General features: G+C 42.0%; 1 protein-coding gene across 2 annotated transcripts in view; it reads right to left on the bottom strand.

Annotated features, from left to right (window-relative positions):
- LOC126272314 (COBW domain-containing protein 1-like) overlaps positions 1–19,253 on the bottom strand; it is a 489,194-nt gene that overhangs the window by 128,122 nt on the left and 341,819 nt on the right. The gene's annotated exons all lie outside the window — the stretch shown is intronic.

Below are 19,253 nucleotides of genomic sequence, written 5' to 3'. Positions count from 1 at the left end.
TCTAATTCCAAATCTAATTTCGATATTAGAAGAAGCGTAGGAAATTCTACCAAGACGACATCTCTATGCATAACTGCGAGATTCCATTACAGCTACAAAAGGCTCCAACTGTTGTCCACGACAGTGTCTAGAGGTGTATGGCCCCATGAATACCATCGTACAAACACATGATTAAGATCGTGCATAATGTTCAACCCGTATAACATGTGCATTCATAAAAGAATTTTTTTCATTTCGTTTAGTGAAACAAAAATTGTCCTGCGCAATTATTTAATGTAATAAACATCTTCAGGTACACGTCTTCATTTTTATGTTGAGTGTTTGCGTGGTGGTATTTTTCTACATCTTCATGCACACCTACACTCCGCAAGTAATCGTGTAGTGTGCAGCGATAAGCAACATTACTTCCACCCCTATTATTATCGCGAACGGTGCGTGCAAAGTATGATTGGAACTAACCTTCTCCAGAGGTACGTCCTCTCTGATATCCTCGCCATGTTCATCTTGTGAAACGTAAATGAGAGGAACGAATATGATTTACGACTCTTCGTTGCAAACATACTCTCTCGGAATTCCAACACTGATGCATAACACTTGTTTCGTAGCGTCTATCACAGTAGTTCGTTGCATATCCGTAACGCTCTGCGTCTGTATACATGATCCCGTGACGAAACGCGCCGTTCTTCGTTGGATCTTCTCCATCTCTTTTATTGATTCAACCTGGTAAAGGTCAGAGAATGATTAAGAATATTCAAGAATCTGTCGATTGTAAGCCATGTCTTTAGTGGATGAACTATATACCTGTAAGTGTCTCTCGGCTTCTAATTACTTGTCCTGCTGTTAGCTATATGTGGTCATTTAACTTAAACTCTCTCTGGATAGATCATCCTAGGTACACAGGTATTACAATAGCTGCTATTTTCTGTGACTTGTCGCGAATCGTAAAAATCGGAATAGCAATGAAACTCTGAGCCTACTTATGAACTGTAATTTACGTTTATTTACGTTCATTGTAAATTGCCTGCCCTTGCACCAATTGCTGATTCTCTGCAAGTCTTCCTGAATTTTGGTACAATCTTCAGGCTTTGCAACATCTCTGTAGGCAACAACATGGTTCTCAAATGGTTCAAATGGCTCTGAGCACTATGGGACTTAACTTCTGAGGTCATCAGTCCCCTAGAACTTAGAACTACTTAAACCTAACTAACCTAAGAACATCACACACATCCATGCCCGAGACAGGATTCCAGACTGTAGCGCCTAGAACCGCTCGGCCACCCCGGCCGGCCAACATCGTTCTCGAATAAACTCAGGGTGTAAACAGTAACAAGCCTATAGCAGTCACTTGGAGTGCTTTCTAATTCAATTTATATCTCCCGTCTTGGTTTAGTTAAAGAGAACGTCTTGAATTATGTCTGCAAAGAAGTCATTAATTCTGTAATAAACCTGATCTGATACTCGGTAAGCTCGCATTCCGCTCACTAAACGACAATCCTGAACTTTATCGATTACATTTTGCACCACCTCAGCTGTGTCTTGGGGTCAACTTCAGAAGTGATTGGCTTATGAGGAACTCCTCGAACATTGTACTCCGTTCTTTTTAACTCCCCAAGCACAGTCACTGCGCTACCTGGCCTGCCAGTAAAACTTTGAAACTCAGAAGCGTTCCATAGTGTACCATAAGCGAGCGTAGAATACGATAGTTTTCCTAGTAGCGCTGGCCAGTTAAAATCGTAACCACGTTAACTGTACGTTAAGTGTGTTGCATACCTTTGGGTGTTATTTCGGTAGCTTCGTTTGCGCATGTGAAAGTGTGTTATTAGATTGCCTAGAAAACCGTCTAGAAACAATGTGGATTTATAAACGGTTGTGTAACCTACGGACAGTTTTGTTCTATGTAATTATTCTCCTGTCTGTTACTTAAAAATAAACTGTTCATATAATAAAATTGAAAGTGTTGATGTTTAATTCAGTTTTTATTCGAAAGTTGTTGATTTGTAACGTCAAACACACCGAAGTCGTAGTAAAAATTAAAAAAATATTGATTTATTATACGGCGCTAGAAAAACAGGTAAAATTCAAAAAGAAAAAAAACGCAAAATAAAAACACATCAAATATCGCTTCAGTACTGCGTCGAGCTTATTTAAATCATATTTCTGTCCTTCATAGTTGAGCGGCTCTGGCGCTTCGGTCCGGAACCGCGCTGCTGCTACGGCCGCAGGTTCGAAACCTGCCTCGGGCATGGATGTGTGTGATGTCCATAGGTTAGTTAGGTCTAAGTAGTTCTAAGTCTAGGGTACTGATGATCCCAGATGTTAAGTCTCATAGTGCTTAGAGCCATTTGAGCCATTTTGTCCTTCATAAACAACTTTTGACTCTTACAAATAAGAACAGAAAACTCTTGCCTTTGGTGGTTACGAAGAACGTTCTCCTAAATACAAAATAACAACAATAATTACATAGATTTTTATATTAGTGTATGTAATCCGTATGTGCTTCAAAAGGTATTGTTTTGGCTACGTCATCAATTAATTTTGATTACTTGTAAAATGCAATTTACATTTTGCAAAAATCTAAAATACACAATGGACCAATACTGAACGATGTGGGGTTATAATTGCGTGAAAAACAAACAAAAACAAAGAGAATTCGTCTGCTTCCAGATTCTTTCTCACACATTCAATTACGCTCCCTTTCCTAGCACTGCTACCAATGCTACCGGTAAACATACCATTTACTATGCCATTTATGTTCTGTACCAAAATTAATACACCATAGTTATGGTAGAGGGCAGTTCTACATGTACTTGTTCTTTCGCGTTTCCACAATCACATCATCAATGGTCGAACTGGAGAGCTTTAGAAGTCTCGAAATGTCCCTGAGAGATCTGTTAGTCAATGATCAGTCCACCTTCGACGTCACTGTGTTCTCCTAACGGACCCACTCTGGCGTTACTGCTTCTCTATCTTCTGACTGCACAAAACTTGTGGCGTCGTTTTACACTGGCGGGACCGCCTCACGTGACGTCTTCGCATTACATAGGAGTTGGGGTTGTTTTGAGGGAAGAGACCAAACTGAGAGGTCATCGGTCTCATCGGATTACGGAAGGATGGTTAAGGAAGTCGGCCGTGCCCTTTTCAAAGGATCCATCCCGGCATTTGCCTGAAGAGATTTACTGAAATCACGAAAACCTAAATCAGGATGGCCGGACGCGGGATTGAACCGTCGTCCTCCCGAATGCGAGTCCAATGTGCTAACCACTGCGCCACCTCGCTCGGTTTACACAGGGGTGTCTGGATACTTCTGATCAGATAATATGCGTCTATAGCCCCATTCCCGACACTGGGAATGATCGGTGCTTGGTTTGAGGGTAGACAAACGGTGACCAGAGTGCACACGTCCAGAGCAGCAGACAGCCGAGGCACAAGAGCGCCGTGCCTCGGTCTCGGCCTGCAGCCGGCCGCTGGCGCGCTTCTCGGGCGCCCTGTGGCAGCCGGGGGGATTACGCCGTAAACAGCGCGCTCGTTAGGCGCATTGTGCGCAACTTGTGATATTAACACGGCCGGGGGCGGGCCGGCAATTTGTCGCGCGAGTCCGGGCGTGCAACCCTCGCGGCTGGTCGAGAGGGGGAGGGTCGGCTGCTCTCCGCTGCTCCCCTGCCACGGCTCCGCGGTAGGTGTCTCCCTCACAGCCGTCCGGGATTGCATTCCGCAAACAGCGTCACTGGCGCGTGAGAAGTTATTCACTCGCTTATGAGCGAGTACGTCATCCACCGTTCCATTTTGCTATCTTTACTTAGCTGTTATGATACAGGCACTAAAAAACAGGTGTGTTGTCGCTCACATAGCCTACGCTCTCTCCAGGTATGCTTAGCTTAGCTCTGATTGATGTGTGATGGCAATGCGAAACCTACTTACACTAATAAGCCACAAAAATGTGACCACGGACTTACTATCGACATAAACCCGTCCAGGCGATAGTAGCGTCACATGACGAGGGAAGACTGCTAGTCAGACAAACGCACGGTGCATGCAGTATCAGCGAGTGTGCTGCCATTGTGTAGAAGGGGGAAGCTCACGATCTATCTAGGTTTGACCGAGGGAACGTTGTGATGGCCCTGAGACTCGGCACGAGCATTTCGGAAACTGCACGAGTGTCCTAGGAGAGCTGTGGTGAGTGTCTTCAATATGTGGCGAAACCAAAGAAAAACCAAGTCCGAACGTCGTGGGGTTGAAGGGTCACCCTTTATTAGAGATATCGGACATCGTAAGCGGGGCAGACTGGTAAAACAGGACAGGTGCCGAACTGAAGTGGAACTAGCCTCAGACTTTTATTCTGGGTAGGGTACAAGTATGTCTGAACACACAGAGCACCGAACACTCCTAATGATGGGCCTCCGCAGCCCACGACCAATGCATATGCCAATGACACCACCACAACATCGGCAGCTACGACTGAATTGGGCACGTGACCATCGGCACTGGACGTTGGCGAAGTGGCTCAGTGTTGTCTGGTCTGACGAAACCCGATATCTTCTTTATCCTGCCGTGGGGGGGGGGGGGGGGGGGGGGCGCGAATCCATCGTCTTACTGAGGAACGGCTTCTTGACACATATACTGCTGGGTGGAGACTGGGGAACATTCACGTAGGCATTCATCGGTCCAGTGTAGCTCGTGCTAGAAACCATTGCTGCCAAGGAGTATCGTACACCAGTTGCACACCACTTATACCCCTTCATAAAAACTGTGTTTCCCGACGGCTTTGGAATTTTTCAACAAGATAATACGCCATGTCACAAGGTCTCGAGTGTGATGGTGCGGTTCGAGGCACATAGTGAAGAGTTTCAACAGATGTTCTGGCCCTCCAACTCGTCAGATCTGAACCCGATCGAACACATCTGGGATGTGATTGAAGATGTCGCCGGAGCAAATTGCCCCCACCCCAGAATTTTCGGGAATTAAGTGACTCGTGTGTGGAGATGTGTTGCCACTTCCCTCCAGCGATCTACCAAGGCCTCATTGCTTCCAGGCGAAGACGCGTCGCCCGTATTATCTGTGCCGAAGACGTACATACAGGATACTAGATAGGTGGTCATTATGTTTTGGCTCGCAAGTGCTTATTTCCTGGTAAATTTAATTCAGCTTCAGTATTTTTTTAACCATGTAGCTCCTCACTCCTTCGGGATTAATAATGTTAGGGGAACAGAAAGTTTATATTTTCATATTTTCATTGATAAAATCCACAAGAAAAAGAACACAGTTTATTATTATCTTTGATTTGTTTTTATATCTTTGTCCTCGTACAAACTGACTCCCACGCTACCCTGAACAATAATTTACCTGCCATGTTTACGTTATTATTGCATACTACCGAATTCAACAATGCCTCTCAATTGCTAAATATATACTGCATCCTAGTCTCCCTTCCCCCTCCCCCCTCTCCGTCAATCTCATCTTACTACTCTTCTCTCTATCCATCATCTCCAACAACTCCTTCCCTCTCTATTTCATCTCCACCCCTCCCTCTCTCTGTCCACCTCCCCCTTCCCACTCTCTGCGCCCATTTCCTCCCCACTCCCTTCTCTGTCCATCTATCTTCCTCCCTCTCTCTGTTCTTCACTCTTGTTTATTGTTACACACGAAACCATGACTGGGGATTGAAGTCGCTAGAATGGATGGGTAAATCGCAAGGATCATTGCTATACACTACGAGAACCTCTCCACTGCTGGATCTGTGAGAATGCTGTCTTCAACGACAGTATTTCGCAAAGTTTTAATATGCGAACGCGTAGAATTACAAACTTTGGGTCGATTCAGAATCCATAGTAGCATTCTAATCAGTTGCCAATAAACCACATATACAACTCTCCTCAAAAATGGCTCTGAGGTCATCAGTCCCCTAGAACTTAGAACTACTTAAACCTAACGAACCTAAGGATATCCATGCCAGTGGCAGGATTCGAACCTGTTACCATAGCGGTCGCGCGGTTCCATACTGCAGCGCCTGAATCTACACGGCAAAGGCAAAGTACAGTGCCAGCACATTTTGTGGATACTAAAATTAATGAAGGAATGTACAAAATATACTCAATACGTTAAAAGGTCATAGGCATACCCATCGCTTCCAGTCAAGAGGTCGGACTGGCGATAAAGAACCGTCACTGCTAACAAGATTAGTCGTGGCCCACGCAAATTACTATGTGGAAAGAATCAGGTGATAATGTCTTACCAGTATGACAGAAGGGCGGCTCAATGCAGGGCAAGGCAAAAGCTGCCCGCACGAATGACAAAGAGAGATTAGGTGGCTGGTTGAACGGAAGCTATCCATGTGGACAGAGTGACGTCATACGCTTGTTAATAGAAGATCTGGGCTCGCTACTTGTACAAGCGAGAATAGTACAGAATTCTGTACTAGCATCTAATCATACAAACAATGAAAATTAGCCAGAATGCTATGGTGCTTTAATTCCAAGAGAACTGTGCGTTTTATTTTTTATGTCTAAAATTTCCACTTCCTCTAATAAATTCAAAATATGGCTTTATTTCTTTTTTGTGAAGTATTTTTAAATTTTCTGAGGGACTTGTGATGCTATTGCCCTAATCGTGTAAGTGCGCTTTTAATGGAGATCGCGGGTTATTTAAGTTAAGGCGTTCCTGAAATATTATACGAAATGACCTATCGGTTTGTTCTACACATTTCTTAGAGCAGCCATTGCATTTACTCATCACAACTTTTTCCTTGTGTCTGAGTTTTCTGCCTAGATCTGAAAAGGTAAAATACGCGGGAATAATGTTTTTGGATCTCATATGTCTACCAATTTTTTCGGGTATTGCACCCAGGTATGGTATTCCACAAAAAAATTGTGCGTTCCTTTGTCTGCTCGGCTGGTCTAAGCATTATAAAATCTGCATTCTAATCCGAAACGAGAAGGGATATTTTTATTTTTCAATAAACTTTTATTAACTGTGTTAACAAACTCTGGATCGTAACCGTTTTGATACGCAATATACTGTACAACCTCATACTCAGCCACTTGAGCTTCACTGATAAGGGGCACTTTATACATACGGTTTAAAATGGCTCGGAATGCCGCTGATTTATATTTCACTGGGTGGCATGACTGCTTGTGTGTGACAAGATCTGTCGTGGTTGGTTTTCAGTAAATATCGAAGCCTACATTTCCATTTTATACGGTCACTTATTTGGAGGTCCAAAAACGGTAAAGTGTCTTCTCAGCGCACTTCCCAGTGAACTGTATCTTTTGGTTCGAACTATTTAGATCCCGAAGAAAGTGGTCACTTTCAACATTATTACCATCATATAATATGGAACGATCGTGAACATATCTATTCCATAAAATTAATCTTGTAGCATCTTCAGGGAATTCTGTCATAATTTCTTGCCCAAAGTTGGTCATAAAAATATTTGCTAGCAATAGGCAAGTGGAGAGCCCATTACTAAGCGTTCTTGATGTGAATAAAAATCATCCCCGAATTTAAAATAATTGAAAGATAAAACAACTTCAATAAAGCCACCATTTCTTCTACCTCTATGGATGGTCTCTCCGAAAAAGTACTCAGATTCTCCGCGATAATACTTTGCACTTGAGCAACAAGTGTATTAGCATACATAATATTGACATTAAATGTGTGGTTGGCGGTTTGATTACGTCCTGCAAATTGTTAATAAGCTGTTTGCTATTTTTTGTACTGAAAATAGTAGGTTTTCAGAAATGTTTATTCAGATATTCTGCAAGCACGAAAAATAAGAAACAGCATGGGATCTGCAGGTTAAAGTGATTTTTTTACGTAACATAAACATGTAGTGTGAAGTACGATACTGTAGTATGGCTCGGGTGCGGTCTCGCGGATGTGCACTTGTTAGTGTTGATAAATACTGAAAAGTTGAACCCAGAAGCAGAATATGTAGACGATATTTCAATTGATTCTGATTCTGATTATGATGCAGAACAAAGTACATCAGAGAGCTCGGATGAATCAAAGGACAGCGATGAAGATTCTGGTAAAAGTCCCCTTGTACACAGTTGTGGAGATGGTGAGAAATAAAACGAGTCTGAGATTATACATTTTTTCTTTGTCTTTTTTTCATTGCAACTGAGTTCATTCCACATAAAAGACTTATTTCACTTATCACTAAGTGCCACCTCATTCACGTCGTCATGGTCCTAGAAAAAATAGTAGAGGAGAATCTGCCGCAGAGGTTCGTATAGCGTTGCCTTCTGTAGTTGTCATTTTGCACGGTAATGATGATGAACAGAGCATAGCTTAAGGCGATGGCGATTCTCATCCAAATGATGCAGAACTGAATCATGCACATGCTTGATGGTAACAGCTACTGTCCCACAAACAAGTACAGAATTTGAAGCTCATGGTGGAACAGAGTGCTACCAACATAGGGATTCCCGAAAGGCGTGGACAGCAAAATGTTTTCGAGAAAATTCTGACCCTTTCCATGTACATAAAAGGCGTATTATCATTCATTTTCCGCATTGTGCTTGGCATTTTTTTGACGAACCTGTCCTGAAACGCATTCAAAAATCACTGTAACAGAGATGTGCAGCCTATTGGGAAGTGAAAAACGCTTATTATCCTTAGAAGATCTTGATGCACTTTTGTTACCAAGTGTGCTCGGAGTGCCACTAGATCTAAGGGAATAGAAGTGGACCTTCTTCGAGCAGGGAAGTGGTGAATACAATTTTACAAGTCAGTTATGTCAAATAATCTCTTAAGGGAGCTGATAAGATTTTTCAGGTTGTATTTGAGGTCGAGTAATAAATCAGAACTTAGCTCTCACGTCAGGCGTAGAGAAATTCACAGCAAACTGTCAATTCCTGATACTTATATTTGTGTTAATGTCATTTCACTAAGTTCATGGCTTCACAATCTGACAAATACGGACAGGAATACTGGATGACTTTCTACGAAGGTTCCAAGTATATACAAACTTCCAACTAACACATAGTCAAAGCATGACACAGTGACATGTTACGACGAAAACATGTATGGAAGTAGATAATGTTGACCAGATCACCTGTAGGCGCTAAGTCAAACTGGTCGAAGAAGGTAGCCTATTTATAATTTTTATAATATTGTAGATTTAGCAGGCGCCAGAACTTATATAATTTACAAGGAAGAAACAAGTATCAAAACGACAGGACGAGATATCCTTCTCAAGCTCTACATCTACATCCATACTCCGCAAGCCACCTGACGGTGTGTGGTGGAGGGTACCTTGAGTACCCCTATCTGTTCTCCCTTCTATTCCAGTCTCGTATTGTTCGTGCAAATAAGAATTGTCGGTATGCCTCTGAGTGGGCTCTAATGTCTCTGATTTTATCCTCATGGTCTCTTCGCGTGATATACGTAGGAGGGAGCAATATACTGCTTGACTCCTCGGTGAAGGTGTGTTCTCGAAACTTCAACAAAAGCCCGTACCGAGCTACTAAGCGTCTCTCCTGCACAGTCTTCCACTGGAATTTATCTATCATCTCCGTAACGCTTTCGCGATTACTAAATGATCCTGTAACGAAGCGCGCTGCTCTCCGTTGGATCTTCTCTATCTCTTCTATCAACCCTATCTGGTACGGATCTGACACTGCTGAGCAGTATTCAAGCAGTGGGCGAACAAGCGTACTGTAACCTACTTCCTATGTTTTCGAATTGCATTTCTTTAGGATTCTTCCAATGAATCTCAGTCTGGCATCTGCTTTACCGACGATCAACTTTATATGATCATTCCATTTTAAATCATTCCTAATGCGTACTCCCAGATAATTTATGGAATTAACTGCTTTCCAGTTGCTGACCTGCTATATTGTAGCTAAATGATAAGGGATCTTTCTTTCTATGTATTCGCAGCATATTACATTTGTCTACATTGAGATTCAATTGCCATTCCCTGCGCCATGTGTCAATTCGCTGCAGATCCTCCAGCATTTCAGTACAGTTTTCCATTGTTACAACAACAGCATCATCCGCAAAAAGCCTCAGTGAACTTCCGATGTCATCCACAAGGTCATTTATGTATATTGTGAATAGCAACGGTCCTCACAGAGGAAGTCACCAAGAATTATATAGGAACCAGGATCAGATCTCTATCTATTCTCGTTCAGAGTTACGTCGAATTGCCACCGCCAATGCCAGCTGTGAAAATCTTGCAAAGAAGAAAAAAGCTTATACAAGTGCCTCGCGTGACAGACCAAATTGCAAGAAATGAGTTCTTAGAGTTTCCCACGCCTTGCAGTTTGCAAAGCTCGCTCTACAAACATCGATGCTTTGTAGGTATCTAACAGGCACACTTGCAATTACACAGACTGTGATGTTTATCCTCAGATAATGTGTATCAAAGTGTAGATCTATATCACACTATGTTAATATACTGATTCTATATTATCAGTTCTTTCATAGTGGAAAGAATATCATTTTGTACAGAAACCTTTATGACTTGGCTGTATTTCTTTAAAAAATACAATATTTCTTCGTGATACCCGAACAGTTTCCAAGTATTTGCATATTTAACTTGATTTGGACAAAAATTGAGAAAATATTCAATCTTTATATTTTGAAATAATATCTAAGTATCTAGCATGACTGTACGTAACGTTTAGAATTAAAACAACATAACAGATGATAAGAATGACTATTTGTTAAAGAAAAACGCATCGAGTAGAGTTGTGACATTTTAGACCCGACGGCCGTTTTAAGGGGTTCGCAAATTCGGCGCTTATAGTGTTAATAACGTGCAAGTCTTCTTATGGAACGCTTACAGCAGCCATTCTGTTTGGCATGGATTCGACAAGATCTTGGTAGGTTTCTAGATGTCTGCGCACTGGTTACTCAATCGCCATAAGTGACGAGCCGAAAGTATGGAGCGAAAATCTGGCGTCCGATGGCGTCCCAGGTGCGGTCCATCAGGTTCCGATCAGGCGAATTTGGCGGCCAAGACGTCTAAGTGAACTCACTATCATGAACCTCAAACCACTACAGTTTGCGAAGTCACACGGACCGTTACCCTCCTGGGGAATGCCATTTCTGTCCGGGAAGACATCAAGCGTGAAGGATACAGGCCGAAAGCATTAACGTTCACGTTGTCCACAGTTGTCATGAGGTCTCCGGTTATCACCACAGGTCCTATGGAAGCTCAAATGAATTTCCCCCACGGCATAACACCAGCAACACGTTTCCATTGATTCGTGGTGCATCTTAGAAGGTCCCGTCCCCATTGCAGTTGCAATGGACGATGTCGCTGTGTCACAGAAACTCACGTTTCAACAGTGTTCACGCAACGGTGTGCTCCAAAATACTTCTCCCTACACAAGCATTGCAGTATGTCGCCAGGCTTGCCACAGAGCGTCACCTAGCCTGCTTTACAGAGCGGGCAAACCTTCGACCTCCACGTCCAACATCCTGTCGCTTGCTCGTGGTTTCACTGTCCTGCAACAACTTTCTACGGACGTTCACGACAGTAGCAGCCGATCAGATGCGCTCTTCGCGAGACACTCGTTTGCAGGTGTCTGGCAATGATACTGTACTCGATTTTCCTATTTGCTGCCCGTACTGCCACTAAAAAGATTTCTCATTCGTCTCTTCTCCGCTCATGTACTTCTCTTAGCGCGTGATGTTCCCGCATCGCCACCAAGTGGCGTTCTGCCACGTCGTGGGTGCTGTTTAAACTGTTTTGGTTCGGCAGTGTGGCCTAGTACTGATGCATGCCCAGTGATGCTCATTTTCAACGTTGCAGCACACATAAGTTCTCGCTGTGTGCTAGTGACAAGAGAAGAGAACTCAAAGGTGTCCATTTCGAGAGCCATAATAAATTGAACTTAAGGTTTCAAAGCTTCAAACCCATGGAAAGATTAGTAAATATCCTATAATTATGTATCGTCCTTGCACAATGGTGATTACAGCGGTAGTGATTGACCTACATCTACATGGATATAGTGCAAATCACACCAAGTACCTGCAGAGGATTCATCGAACCACTTTCACAATAATTGTCTATTATTTCAATCTCAAACAGCGAGTGAGTAGATCCCGCTGCAACGAGAAACGCCTTTGTCTTAATGATGTCTGCCCTAAATCCCGAATCATGTTCGTGACACTCTCTCCCTTAATTCTCGATAGTACGAAACGTGCTGCTCCTCCTTGAACTTAGTCGGTGTACTCCGCTAATCCTATGTGGTAAGGACCCCAGAGAGCGCAACAAACTCCACAAGACGGTTCTCTTCTTGGTAATTCATAATTTTCGTAGTGCAGACAGTCTCTTAGTAGCTCTGTTGCATCTTCTGAGTGGTCTATCAATAAATCGCAGACTTTGCTTCCCGTCCCCCAGAACATTTTCTACGTTTCCTCTCCAATTTAACTAGTTCGTAATTGTAACTCCTAGGTATTTAGTCGAATTTACGGCCTTTAGAATTGACTGACTTATCGTGTAACCTAAGTTTAACGCATTCATTTGACTACTCATGTGGATGACTTGACACTTTTCATTACTTAGGGTCAATTGCCAATTATCGCACCATTCACCTTTCTTTTCTAAATCGATTGCAGGTTTTTCTGATCTTCTGATGATTTTATTACGCGGTAAACGACAGCGTTATATCCGAACAACGTAAAACTGTTGCTCAGATTGTCTGCTACATGGAAAAAAATGGAAATGAGCGTATGACATCGTTGGCCGGGAGGCCCCTTTGAGGAAGTTCGGCCGCCAAGTGCAAGTATTATTTCAGTTGACGTCACATTGGATGAAATGATGATGAGGACAACGCAACATACAGTCCCCGAGAGGGGAAAATCTCCAACTCGGCCGAGAATCGAACCCGGGCCCGCTTGCATTGGGGGCGAGCACGTTACCACCCAGCTAAGCAGACGGCTAAATCATTTTATCTAGAAAGGAACAGCAGAGGGCCTGTAACACTACCTCGGGGAACGCCAGAAGTTCCTTTCTCTCTTTTTTCTCTTTTTTTTCTTTTTGCTCGATGAGTTTCCGTCAATTACTACGAACTGTGACCTCCCCGAGGAGAAATCAAAAATCCAGTCGCATAACTGAGACGATATTTCATAAGCACGTAATTTGATTACAAGCGGCTTGTGAGTTGCGGTGTCAAAGGCCTTCTGGAAATGCAGATACGGAATCAATTTTAAATCATTTGACCATAGCACTTAACACTTCCTCTGAGTACCGAGTTAGTTGTGTTTCGCAAGAGCACAGAGTTCTAAATCCGTATGAGCGTGTGGGAATAAACTGTTCTCTTCTTGGTAATTCATAATTTTCGAACGAAATATAAGTTCCAAAATCCTGCTGAACGTCGACGTTAATTATATGAACTTGTAATTTAGTGCATTACTCCTATTGCTCTTCTTGAATCCTGGTGTGACGTGTGCAACTTTCCAGTCTTTGGGTACGGTAGTCGAGCGAACGGTTGTATACGATTGTTAAGTATGGAGCTACTGTATCGGCATACTCTGAAAGTAACCTAAATGGTACACAATCTGGACCAGAAACCTTGCTTTTATTAAGTGATTTAAGTTGCTTCACTACGCCGAGGATATCTACTTCTAAGTTACTCATGCTGGCAGCTGTTCTTGATTCGAGTTCTGGAATATTTATTTCGTCTTCTTTAGTGAAGGAATTTCGAAAGGCTGTGTTTACTAAATCTGCCTCAGCAGCGCTGTCATCGATAGCATTTCCGTTGCTGTCGGGCAACGAAGGCACTGACTGTATCTTCCGGCTAGCATTCTTTACATACGAGCAGAAACTCTTTGTATTTCCTGCCTGGTTTCCAGACAAAGTTTCTTTGTGGAAACTATTACAATTTCTTGCATTGAAGTACGCGCTAAATTTCGAATTTCTGTAAAAGATCGCCAGTCTTGGGGATTTAACGTTCGTTTAAAATTGGCATGCTTTTTTGTTGTTTCTGCAACACTGTTCTGTTCAGTTTATTCTTCATTATTTGCTTAGAATTACAGTTGCTTATGCTCTTTCAGACAACTAAAGATTTCATAAGTTCAGGTCTTGAGGTTCAGGCTAAGAACGGAGCAATGGTTTAAGAACGTGGCTGGTACCATGAGAAGATACAGAACGATACGGTCAAGATGTGGCAAATTTAGAATTTATTCAACAAATTCACCCTGGGAGTTCTTTAATCAAATCAGACTACCAAAAAAGAACGGGAAGAAGAACGCACCAAATCTAATTACAATGCTGCTCAAGAAATTTTACAGTGTGTTCAAAAAAATGTAAGACGTTGCGTTTGTCCATGGATTGATGCAAGCCATTATTAGTCCAACAATGGTCTCATGGTACCTTGTTTCTGGAATGCACTCTTACATTTTTGTATATATAACGTGATACAATCTTTTGTTATGTGCTATTATGATTTTTGAGATTAATACGTTCTTGATGATTTATGTATTTCGCATCATCTTTAGGATATGAACCGGCAGCGGTGGCCGAGCGATTGTAGGCACTTCAGCCCGGAACCGCGCGACTGCTACGGTCGCAGGTTCGAATCCTGCCTCTGGTATGGATGTGTGTGATTTCCTTAGGTTAGTCAGATTTAAGTAGTTCTAAGCTCTAGGGGACTGATGACCTCTGATTGTAAGTCCCATAGTGGTCAGAGCAATTTGAATCATTCAGGATCTGGCAGCTTATGCCTCTTTAAGAATAGGTTTATCTCTATAATCAGAGTTACCAAATCCACGATGTAGACACAAGGGAATGATGAAATAATGAGAAATGTCTGAATATTATAGTTGTTGCAAACATATAACTGATGTAAGCGTACCTCAGTTACTTATATCTTACGAAATACAACGCAACGGGGGAAAAATTACGAATCGTTCGTTCTGCAGACTGTTCAATTTTGTGTGGAATACAGAAAATGCTCTCTACGATACTTCATTTGAAAGACGTAATTATTTACAGTTTAATAACGCCGGTCAAAGGACACCGACATGCATAATTTTGATACTTCCAATAAACGGAGAAATACTTAATTCATTGAGATCCGGCCTGAACTGTCAATTTCGTTCGCATCATATCCTCATCTTAATGGACAGAGCATGTAATATTCAATTATTGAACGCTGGCAGTTCTCATTCTTTTTTGCACTGATTTTTCTGGCTCATATTTATTTTCAACTGTTCTGCATAAAAGCCATCGTTTTCACTCTCAGGAAACGAGTCAGCACATTTAACTCGTTAACACGCCGGCCTTGACTTACACGTTATCAGTAGTGTTGTGACTACCGATGTTCTAAGGCTGTCACGCAAACCTTTATTTCTGATACAATTTCTACTTCCTTTTCTGGAACCTACACTGGTTTTCTTAAAAACCGCATTACTATCACTGTACCCATTCTCAGATGTTATGAACGTGATTTATTGTCTGCGTGCAAAAATGTAAACCAGTACTGCACGTTTCTCTACTGATGCTGAAATGGTAATAAGGCTCTCGAGAACAAAGTCATCGGTCTTCTAGCTTATACAATCACAGAAAATCATGGTGTAACGTCCCCAAGCAGCTATTTGCTATTGTTGCTAACTTTCATTTAGTGTATACTGGTCAAAGACACAAGTGGAGCAGTCTTATGCAGCAACATATTGCCCAGAAACATTTGCAAAAATCTCACCTGGCTTATTTAGCAACGAATCAAGATTGAGAATTGGAATAATGTATTTTTTTTCTCGCCTGCATATCAAAGTACAGGTCAAAAGTAATGAATGGTTCTCGCGCTAGGCTGTATATTAACATTATGCTTACGCTGTGGACCAAGTTTCAATAAAGCAGGTGAGAAATTAGACGCTTTTATTATTCATAAAGAAAAATATATGCTTAACTATCTAGTTTTTTAATTCTCAGCATATTCGTAAAACACAGCCCGTCCAAATATTTGATACGGCGAAGAAATATCATACACACGAGACGAGAGGTAAACCTTTAATTAATCCATAGGGACATAGTATGTCATCACTGAAAATACGAACAGCCCACTACCGATCGATTAGCGTGGTTGCAAGTTTCCAACACGTTAAATACTCTGGCGTAAAGTCAAGCGCCGGCACAACAGAAAGGAATGTTAAGGCGGAACGTTAAATCGGAAAGGACTGCGAATAAGATGTCAGCCAACAGTAAGCAGACCGACCCCTCTGTAGGACGACACCGAGACAGCAGCGGCCTCTACGCGAAGAGAACATAAGCGCCGCGGCGCCTGGCTGCAACCCACTTGAAGACTAGCCGTTTTACGAGCTCGACAGCACTGACTTACGAACTGTATAACTTCACTTACATTAGGAATTGTACATACTGAAGACGTTTTCTTATTTTTTATGTCACCCATTGCTTGTGGCACATCATTGTAAATTCTCAAAGTTAAGTACTGTTATTTATCTTACTGCAATAAAAATTCATTAATACGATGTGCTTGAATTGTTTTCGAGCGATCTGAGAAGCAGGATTCCTAGGCACCCCATATTTCACGAGTAGGCAGGACACAACATTAAATGCATCCGAAAAAAGAAAGAATTACAGTAGCTAATAAAAGGTATTACAAACTGGAACTTCATTCCGTTTCTGAACTAGAACTAGGGACTTCTTGTTTCACAGGAAACGATTATCAACTTTTTTATTTATTTTTATAATAACAGGACGTATACGCCGATTAAAACAGTGTCACAGGTTGCAAGGGGAGCTTCGAATCTTTGAATATGAGGCTTGAAAATCACTGCTCGTCTGCTCGAAGGCGCACGCGCTTGTGTGTGTGTGTTAAAGAGAGAGAGAGAGAGAGAGAGAGAGAGAGAGAGAGAGAGAAACTGCGTAGAAGGGTAATAGAAATTCCATAGGCGAGCCTTCAGGACTAGTGACTGTAGAGTTGCTTCAGAGCGACAGTCCATGGCAAAAATTGAGGTGAGGAAGTTCCAACGATAACACACACAGCGTTTATATCTATTAGAAGCGTTTGATAAAGGCTGTAACGATGTAGTTAGGTCAAGGCATAATTTTCTTTCGAGTATTAGTTAACCTCAGTTGATAATGCAGTCGCATAAATGTTGTCATATTTCTGCCTGAGCAATCTAGTAATCGTCAATATTATTTTTTGATCCATTTTCTAAAACGTAAACAACACAGAAACAGAATAACATGTAATAAAAATAAACAAAGTATGTAACACATTTTATTTTCCTCGTTAGGCAGAGATTTTATTTATCATAAGAGCACCGAGGTTAGTAGTCAGTGGCAGACTGCCATTGTCGTGGTGTGTGCTCTGACTGCAGCTGTGTGCGATACTGATGATCGAGGTTGGCAAGTACGGAATTAGTAAAACAATACTGCAATAGAAGGAACGATGAAGGATACTGAAATTGTTTATCTGCCACTGAATCATGCCTACAGCAACAATCCAGCTGAGTCCTACTTGCTTGTAACACGCAGTTTCTCCGTAACTCTTTTCGTTCACGTTCTTAAATTCAAGAATTAAATACGGTGCAGAGAATTTAATACAATTTTTTTTACAACCCTTCATCATAAAGTATTTTCACACCAAAGTATGAAGTTTCTTTGTAAGCGTACTGTTCTGCGATTGCTGTAAATTTACAGATTTATTAATTGCAGAGTATCATCTGTATAAATATCTACGTTGTTTTGTCCATGATTAGTAGTATAGTTTGCATCTATGGCTGTGTGAGTCCCAAATTTATTACGACTCTAAGTATTTGTATGATTCAGTGATACACTACGTTACATCCTTAGCAAATATATGTCAACCTTCCAAATGCCGTAAATGTTTTATTTCTTTCTGCCGGCCAGAGTGGCCGTGCGGTTCTAGGCGCTGCAATCTGGAGCCGCCATTGCTCGGGCATGGATGTGTGCGGTGTCCTTAGGTTAGTTAGGTTTAATTAGTTCTAAGTTCTAGGCGACTGATGACCTCCGAAGTTAAGTCGCATAGTGCTCAGAGCCATTTGAACCATTTTTTATTTCTTTCTAATTTCAAATTATCTGTACGTGCAAGTAAAGGTGGGTTATTATTACCGCGTGTACTTCAGATTTTGTCATAACACGGAATTGGATAGTCCGATGCATTCAAGGTCATACTTTTAATAAATCTGGCTAATTAAACAGTAAATCCTGACGACCGTGTAATAAAGTTGCGACGCGTTCTGGTCATCATTTTAATGGACTCACTAAGATCGTGTTCAGTATATTGTGCGACGGCAATTGGAGCACTGAAAACGTGATGGAGTCTAAAATCACCTGGAAAAGACACAGACAGACTACACCACGAGAAGATATTCTCACTAGCCGTAACATATAGGGATCTCAGGTCCGGCAAATCGAGTGCCGGCTGCACCTTCGGCCATCTTTAAATGACTCCTTATTACGTGGTACGAGACCGCGGCATCTTGCTCAACAAAATGTCTTGTTTGCACAAAATACTTTGCATCATATTATCATATTAACAGCAAGGGACTTAGAGATGTTTCTGTTTGTAGCGACTGGAATATGTTTATTCGTCACCAGTAAGATGGACACGTGCTACTGAAGCAATGTTAGGTATCTTTGATGTACTTTTTTTTCTATCATTGACATGAACGAGGTACATGGCAGAGGATCACTGTTGCACATACTAATAACACATGGTTGGAGGAATGTTGTAAGGTGGAGACTTCTTGGAACAGGAAGTAAGGTCATATCCTACGTGAGCGACAGAAGCGACCGACAGCAAGGCACATCTGGATGGGGGACATTTGGATGTGCGACATCCCTGCTAAGAGCAGCTACATCCTCCGTTGTCCTGCGTGCGAGCGACAAACACTCGTGACAAGATGGCTATAAGAGACGACCAACCATTTATAATAAATGGCACTCGTAAACTGTAAAATATTGTAGCTCGAGAATAAGGCAACAACTTTAGTGTTCCTTATGAAAATAAGACGACAAAGCAGCGCTGTGCGGTTGGAAATCGATCGTGTTACTCCATGCTTTTTCTATCCAACTCGTTGATCAAAAAGAAAACCTCACTTTGAAGAAGTTCTCAGTCGAATTTCGCACAGATTAATTGCCATCCCCAGTAAATGGCGTTTCACTTGCATTCGTACCATCGTCATTTTCTACTTCAGTGGAGTCTAATGAGAGCTCACTGAAGCGCAGGATGGACGTCTATTGTGTTTCCTGATGAAAGTTGGTGCCAGTGATGGCCGTGTGTTGGCTAGGAGGCCAATTGAGGACCTGCAAC

This window comes from Schistocerca gregaria, chromosome 5 (assembly GCF_023897955.1).
Source record: "Schistocerca gregaria isolate iqSchGreg1 chromosome 5, iqSchGreg1.2, whole genome shotgun sequence".
Taxonomy (NCBI): domain Eukaryota; kingdom Metazoa; phylum Arthropoda; class Insecta; order Orthoptera; family Acrididae; genus Schistocerca; species Schistocerca gregaria.
Note: the sequence above shows the minus strand (reverse complement) of the source record. Positions and strands in the feature narration are given on the sequence as shown.